This window comes from Vigna unguiculata, chromosome 6 (assembly GCF_004118075.2).
Source record: "Vigna unguiculata cultivar IT97K-499-35 chromosome 6, ASM411807v1, whole genome shotgun sequence".
Lineage (NCBI taxonomy): Eukaryota > Viridiplantae > Streptophyta > Magnoliopsida > Fabales > Fabaceae > Vigna > Vigna unguiculata.
Window position 1 is genome coordinate 9,374,906 of NC_040284.1, and position 10,594 is coordinate 9,385,499.

Genomic DNA, 10,594 nt, shown 5'->3' on the forward strand with positions numbered 1-10,594 from the left:
AACTTTTATATATAACATATGAGTCATTTAAATTGTAAATGGTGAAAGGGTAAGAAAAATTAAAAAGTGTTACCAAAAGTTAAAAATTTTAGAATTTTAATGCACCAATTCCATTTGAGTACTGGCCAAAGTGTTTCTTTTTAAATTTTGAACAATTTTCATTATTAAAAATGAATTATTTAAATTTTAAACGGTGAAAACAGTAAAAAAAATGAAAAAAGCTTTACCGAAAGATGAAAATTTTCAATCCCATCAGAGTATTGCCCCACATGTTTCTTTTGAAATGTTGAACCACTTTTATATATAAATAATGAATCATTTAATTTGTAAACAATAAAAAGGGTAAAAGAAAATTAAAAAAGTGTTACCAAAAGATGATTGTTTTACATTTCAAAACACCAATTCCATTTGAGTAACTGCTAAAGTTGTTCTGTTGAAATTTTGAACAAAGTTCATATATAAAATACGAATTATTTAAATTGTAAAGATTAAAACATAAAAAAATTAAAAATGCGTTACCAAAAGATGAAATTTTTTAAATTTAAAAACACGAATCTCCTTTTAGTATCGCCCAACGTGTTTCGTATGAAATGTTGAACAAATTTTACATATAACGTATGAGTCAGTTAAATTGTAAACGGTGAAAAGGATAAAAAAAAGTTAAAAAAAGTGTTACCAGAAGTTGAAAATTTTAGAATTTTAATGCACCAATTCCCTTTGAGTACCGACCAAAGTGTTTCTTTTTAAATTTTGAACAATTTTCACATATAAAATATGAATTATTTAAATTTTAAATAGTGAAAACAGTAAAAAAAAAAGAAAAAAGCGTTTCCAAAAGATGAAAATTTTCAAATTTAAAAAAAGCAATTTGCTCTGAGTATTGCCCAACGTGTTTCTTTTGAGATGCTGAACAATTTTTATATATAACATATGACTTATTTAAATTTTAAACGGTTAAAAGAGTAAAAAAGTCTAAAAAGTGTTACCAAAAGGTAAAAAATTTCAAATTTAAAAACACCAATGCCCTCTAAGTAATACCTCACATGTTTCTTTTGAAATGTTGAACCATTTTTATATATAAAATATGAATCATTTAACTTGTAAACAATGAAAAACGTAAAAAAAAATTAAAAAAGTGTTACCAAAAATGAAATTGTTTACCTGTAAAATCACCAATTCCCTTTGAGCAACTGCCAAAGTTGTTCTGTTGAAATTTTGAACAAAATTCAAAATAAAATATGAATTATTTAAATTGTAAACGATTAAAACGGTAAAAAAAATGAAAAAAGCATTACCAAAAGATGAAATTTTTGAAATTTAAAAACACGAATTTCCTCTGATATTTCCCAACGCGTTTCTTATGAAATGTTGAACAATTTTTATATATAACATATGAGTCATTTAAATTGTAAACAGTGAAAAGGATAAAAAAAAAATTAAAAAGTGTTACCAAAAGATGAAAATTTTCAAATAATAATACACCAATTCCCTTTGAGTATTGGTAAAAAATATAAATTATTTAAATAGTAAACGTTGAAAATGGTAAAAAAAAGAGAAAAAAGCGTTACCAAAAGATGGAACTTTTTAAATTTAAAAAAACCAATCGCCTTTGATTATAGGCCAATGTCTTTTATTTGAAATGTTGAACAATTTTTATATATAAAATATGAATCATTTAAACTGTAAACGGTGAAAAGGGTAAAAAAAATTAAAAAAGTGTTACCAAAAGGTGCAAATTTTCAAATTTAAAAACACCAATGTTCTCTAAGTAATACCCAACATGTTTTTTTTGAAATGTTGAAACATTTTTATATATAAAATATGAATCATTTAAATTGTAAACAATGATAAGGTAAAAAAAATTAAAATAGTGTTACCAAAAGATGAAAATTTTCAAATTTAAAAACACTGATTCCGTTTGAGTAACGGCCAAAGTGGTTCTGTTGCAATTTTGAAAAAAATTCTTATATAAAATATGAGTTATTTAAATTGTAAACGGTGAGAAGGGTAAAAAAATGAAAAAAGCTTTACCAAAAGATGACATTTTTCAAATTTTAAAACACCACTCTCCTCTGAGTATTGTCCAACGTGTTTCTTATGAAATATTGACCAATTTTTATATATTACATTTGAGTCTTTGAAATTGTAAAAGGTTAAAAGGGTAAAAAAAACTTAAAAAAATGTTACCAAAAGATTAAAATTTTCAACTTGTAATACACCAATTCTCTTTAAGTATTGGCCAAAATGTTTTATGTGAAATGTTGAAAATTTTTATATATATAATATGAACTATTTAAATTATAAACGTTGAATACAGTAAAAAAAATTAAAAAGATTTGCCATAAGATGAAAGTTTTCAAATTTAAAAACATTGTTTCCTTTTGAGTACCGGCCAAAGTGGTTCTGTTGCAATTTTGAACAAATTTCAAATATAAAATATGAGTTATTGAAATTGTAAACGGTGAAAATGGTCAAAAAAATGAAAAAAACGTTACCAAAAGTTGAAATTTTTTAACTTTAAAAACACCAATCGCCTCTGAGTATTAGCCAACGTGTTTTATTAGAAATGTTGAACAATTTTCATATATAAAATATGAATCATTTAAATTGTCAACGGTCGAAATGATAAAAAAATTAAAAAAGTGTTACCAAAAGGTGAAAATTTTCAAATTTAAAACACCAATGCCGTTTAAGTAATACCCATTATGTTTCTTTTGAAATTTTGAACCATTTTATATATAAAATATTAACCATTTAAATTGTATACAACGAATAGGGTAAAAATAATTAAAAAGTGTTACCAAAAGATGAAAATTTTCAAATTTAAAAACACCAATTCCCTTTGAGTTACTGTCAAAGATGTTCTGTTGAAATTTTGAACAAAGTTCATCTGTACAATATGAATTATTTAAATTGTAAATGGTGAAAACGGTAAAAAAAATGAAAAAAGCATTACCAAAAGATTAAATTTTTGAAATTTAAAAACACTAATCTCCTCTGAGTATTGCCTTACGTGTTTCTTATGAAATGTTGACCTTTTTTATATATAACATGAGTCATTTAAATTGTAAAGGGTAAAGGGTAAAAAATTAAAAAAAGTGTTATCAAAAGATGAAAATATTCAAGTTTAAAAACACTGATTCCCTTTGAGATAAAGACCAAAGTGATTTTGTTGCAATTTTGAAGAAATTTGATATATAAAATATGAGTAATTTAAATTGTTAACGATGAAAAGGGTAAAAAAAGTTGAAAAAAACCTTACGTAATTATAATTTTTTTTACGTATTAAATATTTAAAAAGTTTCATCTTTTGAAAGCATTTTTTTTATTTTTTTACCCTTGTCACTGTTCACAATTTAAATGACTCTTATGTTGTATATAGAAGTTGTTCAACATTTCAAAAGAAACACGTTGGGTAATACTCAGAGGGGATTGGTGTTTTTAAATTTGAAAATTTTCATCTTTTGGAAATGTTTTTTTCATTTTTTTTTACCATTTTCACTCTTTCAATTTAAATAATTCATATTTTATATAAGAAAAATGTTCAAAATTTCAAAAGAAACACATTGGGAAATACTTAGAGGGGATTGGTGTTTTCAAATTTTAAAATTATCACCTTTTGGTAATGGTTTTTTCATTTTTTTACCCTTTTCACTGTGTACAATTTAAATAATTGATATTTTCTATAGGAAATTTGTTCAAAATTTCAACAGAACCACTTTAGTAGTTACTCAAAGGGAATAGGTGTTTTTAAATTTGAAAATTTCATCTTTTGGAAACACTTTTTTAATTTTTTTTACCCTTCTCGCCATTTACAATTTAAATGACTCATATTGTATATAAAAGTTGTTCAACATTTCAAAAGAAACACATTGGGCAATACTCAGAGGGGATAGATGTTTTTAAATATGAAAATTTTGATCTTTTCGTAAGACTTTTTCATTCTTTTTAACCTTTTTCACCGTTTACAATTTAAATAATTGATATTATATATACAAAACTTTTTCAACATTTGAAATAAAACATTTTAGCCAATGCTCAAAGGGAATTTGGGTATTACAATTTAAAATTTTTTATCTTTTGATAACACTTTTTTAATTTTTTTTACCGTTTCCACCGTTTACAATTTAAATAACTCATGTGTTATATATAAAAATTCTTCAACATTTCAAATGGGTGTAGAAATAATCTATGTGTCAAATTGGAGTAAAAATAATATAGTTGTCAAATAGGTGTAAAAATATTTTAGGTGTCAAATCAGAGTAAAAAAAACTAGGTGTCAATTGGGTATAAAAGTATTTTACATCTAAAATGGGTGTAAAAATATTTTAGGTGTCAAATGGGAGTAAAAAAAATTTTGTTGTCACGTAGGTGTGAAAATATTTTAGGTGTCAATTAGGAGTAAAAAAACTTAGGTGTCAAATGGGTATAAAAATATTTTAGGTGTCAAATGGGTGTAAAAATATTACAGGTGTCAAATAGGTGCAAAAATGTTTTAGGTGTCAATGTGTAAGACCCGTAAAATTTAATTAATTAGTTAAATAATTAATTAATAAATGCGAGTGGGAAGATCATTTATGACATTAATTTCTGATTGGTATGATGTGGAAAAGTATTAGCTTAAATGCTTGAGAGTACTTTGATTGCGTGAGAGGACTTGGGTTCGAGTCCTATGTATGCCAATTTTGTGTTATTAATTGTTATTGTTTTTTTTAATATACGTTAGTCATGTTGTGGAATAATATGATATTTGAGTTGTATTAGTTTGCATGAAATATGAATTTGGCATTGGCATGGTTATGGGTTCAAGTCTTGGAGAACTCAAGTTAAACTTTATTTTTGCCATTTTGGGTTTTGGATAGAATTGGAAGGGTTAAAGGAAATCCTTGGGCAGCCAAAACACTGATTCAATGAGCATTAAGTGGAAATAATGATAATTTTCGTTTTGGCTATTAATCTTAATTAAGAACCAAATTTAAGTGACCAATTAAAGGGGGAGAGAAAGGTTTTTGGTTGGGCTGTCATTTGAGATTTTCGTATAGCAGACTATTATGAGAGAAAACACTGCATTACTGAGTGAGACAAATAGTTAAGAGGAAGAGAAGGGCAGAGGCAAAGTTATTGTGGTGCTAAGGAAGAAAGGATCAAAGCTTTAGTCAAGTTGAAGTAAGGATTCCAGGTTAGGGGAGTTTTCATGTTAGTTTTTATGTATGAACATGAATTACATAGTCTTTGATATTAATTGTATGCATTACTTTAGTGTAATTCATATTTTCTAGGTTTCTGGAAATTTTCCAGAAATCTCCTGGCGGGCTGTTCATAACCGCCAGGCGGCACATACCATTTTTACGTATTTCTAGGTTTCCTGGAGAAACCGCTTGGCGGTGAATCCTTGTACCACCAGGCGATGCAAGCCTGTACCCATTTTCTAGGTTTCTCTGATGAACTGCCTGGTGGAGATGAAGTTCTGCCAGGCGATGCGAGTCTATTTGGCTCGATTTTATGATTGTGTGCATTCTGGAATGATTTTAATCGGAGGAAAACCAAGGGTTAGTGGTTACGAGTTGATTGAGGTTGTATTTTGTTGATTTCCAGTACAAATGATGATTATAATTGATGGAACAATTTTAGGGTTGAAAAGAATGGGAACTTTTGCTATTAGATCAATTGGTGCTGAAATCTTATGAAGGAATGGTCAAAGTTGAGTGGGGGATTGAATATTGGGTTGTATACGAGTGTGTTAGAGTATGAACTAAAAGGAAATTGGACAGGAAACACATAAAGGGAATGAGGGAAGTTGTTAAAGGGTGTAACAGAATCTAGAAATGGTCAGGATTGATGCACCGCCTGACAGGCTATAACGTGCCGCCAGGCGACAACGTAGCACCATAAGCGTTCTGGGGATTTTTGGCGTACTGGTTCGTGTTTGACGTTGGGGTAAATTTTGGCATGTAATGGGGTTGATGAATTAGTGAAAAGGAGTGATTTGAAATATTACGAAAATTGGAGGAGTAACTTGCTTGGAGAAAATGTAAATGAGAATTTAAGAGTGAGTTAGCTATATGTAAACGTAAGTGTAAGATTGATTGGATTATAATACAGTGCAATATTAGTACATATCAGCGCATGTTTAGTTAGCCATGGAAGGTTGACTTAATGTAACTTGGTAAATTGGTGTATGAGGATATGTTTGGCAAACCAAATAATAGAACAAGGTACAAAACCGTAATAGGGTCTTGGAGGGACTCAAAGTAATACTGTCAAGAAGTGTAGGAATTAGTCATGAAGTAGTAGAAGTTTCATGGGCTGGTAGGTGGGTAAGCCTTTTAAAGTAAAGAAATCCACTTAGCGTTATGATGAGACTTGAAATTTTGTAGGCATAGGGATATTGGCAAGGAAACAATATTAAGAAATTGAGGTTATAGGAAAGGGAAATCACGTGATTAAGGTTTAATGAATGGTATAACTAAAGATGTATAAGTAAGGATCTGTAGGGTGTAAGACAGAAACCAGTACTGGGCAACCACTGGTATGTCGCCTGGAGGCTAGCAAGGCTCCGTCAAGCGATAGCGTCAGAGCAAGAGGTACTGGAAGTTCGTGGCGCCTGGCGACGAGGGTCAACCCGCCAAGCAATAGAGAAAGAAATAGTGGGTTCCTGGAGCTTTGGCGCCTGGCGGGGCGGGTGGTTCCGCCGGGCGGTGGCCGCTGTGTTTAAGTGTTCTGAGGCGCTTGGCGCCTGGCGGTACGTGTCCCCCGCCAAGCGGTCTGGAAGCTGTAGCGCCTAATGGTACGTGTCCCCCGCTAGGCGATTTGGTTGGTGTAAGTCCTAGTTGTTGGATTTTTTTAAGGTGTGACCTACAAGGCTTTTGGTGATGCTTCAAAGGTAAGATTGTTGGGTTCCTTGAGTTGAGCTAGGAACGTATCCCTTGAGTTGAGCTCGGGATAGGGGTTAAGCACGTAGCATTCCTCGAGTTGAACTCGGAATGGCATCCCTCGAGTTGAGCTCGGGATGGCGGATGAACACGAGGAACCCTTGAGTTGAGCTCGGGTTGGCGAGTGTTGCCGGTGTGACTGTGCTGGTTGTGGCCAGTATGGATGGGTCCAGATAGATTGCCCTCCTCAGTAAATAGCTTATGACTTTGTGATGGAGGTGATTTTAGCCTTATTCAAAGGTGTTTTCTAACTTCAATCAATTTATTTTCCTCAATTCTTCTACTCCCTTGGTCTCTTTATATAGGACTTGGACTGGGTTTTTCGGTTGCTAAAACCTCTCAAATATCTTTTAAAATAAAGATAAAGATAAATATTCAAAGATATTTGGAGAGATCTAAACTAAATGACAAATATAGTTTGGTTAATAATTTATGATATAATTAAATAAATTAATTATTTAAAGATATCTAATAAATTATTAACAAATAATATTTGCATTAATTTTCTCAATAAGCCATTTTTAATCATGTAGTCCAAATTGCAGACACATCCAAAAATATCAATATTTGCAATTAAACCCCTCTTGTTTGACCAGTCTTTGACCAGATTTGAATATTTGACCAGAGTTGACTGTTTGACCAGGTTTGACTAGTTTGACTGTGCAATAGAAACTAACACGTGGCAGCTCCTTCTCTCACCAGAATTAGGGTTTCACTCTCACACTCTTCTCCAACAAAGCTGCTACGTGATGATGGTTGCGGCTGCCGTTTTCCGGTGACAAAGGCGCGATAGTGGAAGTTGCGCGCTCGTTGCTGCTGCGCGGTGGCTTGTCAAGCTTGGTATGATGGTTTCTGCTGCTGTGTTGGTGCAGGTCTATTCCAGCGTCAATGGTTCGCGTTTCTAATGGTGGAGAATGAAGATGCGCGAGATGGAAGATGATTCCATGGTGATTATTCGAACATCTGGTGCGAATCTGGATCTGCTATGGTTCAGAAACTTGGTGCTCTACTCCTCTCTTCTCCGGTGACATGGTTGGAGTCGTAGGTGCTGAGATGGAGTTTGCGCCTATCTATAGCAGTGAAGTTGGTGGTTATCGTGGCCGAATTGGTTGCTGCAGAGATGAAAAATGGAACTGCAATAGATGCGTGAAGAAGAGGACGCTATCTGCTTAGAGATGACGACGAAATTGTGGTGAATGACACAGATCTGCTTTCGAATGGTGTTGCTCCGGTGAATGGCGGTGACGGAGTAGTGGCTGCCAGCGTCGAGCCTGATGGAGGTGATTTTAGCCTTATTCAAAGGTGTTTTCTAACTTCAATCAATTTATTTTCCCACCTTTAAATGAGCTTAAAACTTAACTTCAGCTGCATCAACAAACGTTAAAATATCCAAAAATAATTTATGCAGCTAAAGTTAACTTTTTAAGACATTTTTATCACACAAGCTCAAATACCCTAATTATCAGAATTATCAATTAAATCACTCTTTAAGCACACAAATTCAATTAAATACCCAGAATTAAACATTAAATGAGGGCAAAAATACGCACTCATCATACCGACACACTTATCCTTTTGCACTCCTGGGCAAAATTAAACAATTTCAAAACTTGTTCTGAGGTATTTTATTTCACATCAACACTGGATCAAAGGAATGAACATCACTGGAGACAAATCAATACTCTAGAAATCAAATTATCATGTATATACAAATGGAAAGATTCTATTTTTCACACATGAATTAATCTTTTGAATTCACAAGACAATCAATTATGAAAGAAAGCACTTAAGATAAAATGTATATGTTCTCTCCAAAATTCACTCAAGTGTCTTGGCTTGTTTTTTCACTCAAAATACTCATGTAAGTAAACTCTCATAATACTTAACAAGACTCTAATATTCAAAAACTTTCAGAAAACATGCATTCAAAGATCATGAGGAGTCTTTTACAAGTTATAATGGGACCAAGGTAAAGGTAGGAAAAATTTTAGAATTTTTGGGTTTTTGAAATAGTAATGTAGGAAGAATAATGGAGCATAATTTCAAAAACAACTCTTTTTCGTTTATTGCTTTTTTGCTCTTTCTTTTTTTTAGAAAGCAATTATTTCAACACTTTTTCATCAACAATTTTTCCTTTTGCCATTTTTATTAATTTGTGGGTGAGGTACTCACCCACACACTTTATTCCTCAACCATTCTTGAACACAATCCATTAGCTCCTTCTTTCTTCCTAAGGTAGAATATGGTTAACTTCATTAACTTCAACAACATCCTTAATATGTCCATCAGTAGACATATTACTATGACAATCATTATATCCATCAGTAGATATATCAATATGATGTGATTCCTGATGAGTCATTATTTTCCTCCATTCCACTAGCCCTTGTGTACCCATTTTACAGTTGTTCAGTACTTAATTGTTCATCTTTAGTGTGTTTTCATCTGTTGGGCTTTATTGGGCCACTGTTCCGAATTTGGGTTAATTTCGCATTATTTGGCCTAATTTTCGTTTTTTAATTATTTTTAGGTATTTGGGTGAAGCAAATTTTGGAGCTTGGACATTAATATTTAGTTCAAGAGAGTCACCACATCGTTGCCACTTTAATTCCATGTCATCAGAGTGAATGGGTCAACATTTGAGGCCCAGAGTGGCATTTTTATAATTTTGCAGCTCATAATGGCATTTTTGTAAATACTAGTGGCAAGGGGTGAGGTGACCACGAGTTTTAGGTCATTCAACATGCAACAGCTGCTTTCTTCCTTCTCCACTCTCTCAAACCTCCATTTTTGTTGTTTTTAAGCTTTGGAAGGTGACCCATGGTGGCACAAGCTATTTTTTTCATGTTTTCCACTCGTTTTATACGTTTTATGAGTCTTGGATAAGAGTTATTGCTTGTATTCACATTTACTACACTTTGGGTGACATTTATATTGAAGCATTTTCGTTTTTGGTGGTTGTTTTCATTGTTCTTCTATTATCCCTTGCTCATTTCGTTTGCTGCACCATTTTAAGCTTTCAGTGTCAATTTGAAGTCATTTGAACGGTTGAATTGCAAATTCTGTTGAGAAGCCTAATTCGGATTCCATGAGGAACTAAGTTTATGTGTTGATTCTTTGCAGATAATGGATTGAAACCTTGAGATAAGTGTTTTGTTTGGTGGAGTTATGTTAATCTCTCAATTCTGAATTTGCATTTGGGTTTAAATTAAGAAACCATTCTATTTTTGCCTAATTTGCAGAGTGGAATCATTGTGTGTTCATGCTTAGTGAACTGTAGCAGATTCATGGATGTGTGCTTTGCTTAATTGCACTTCAGTTCGAGTTCATCTGCGCTTAGTAATTAATTCAGGTCTCATTAGCGTTAATATAACAATTTTGAGTTATAATCCATGATTGGTGGATGTTCATTTGAAGCAAAGAATCAACACTATTTTTACATTGATTTTACACGTTTGCATTTAAGTTTTCAATTGTACGTTGCATCCGTAAATCTGCCAAACTCCCCTATGTTATTGTTGTGTTTATCTGGAAATTGAAGCTTTGAATGAAAATATTGGTCGTTGGGAGACAACTTGGTTCACTTTCATGTACTGCATTTTAAGTGTTTTAATTTGGTGGGGTACGGCCTCTATCAATTCCGTTATTGCTTTTTCAGACTG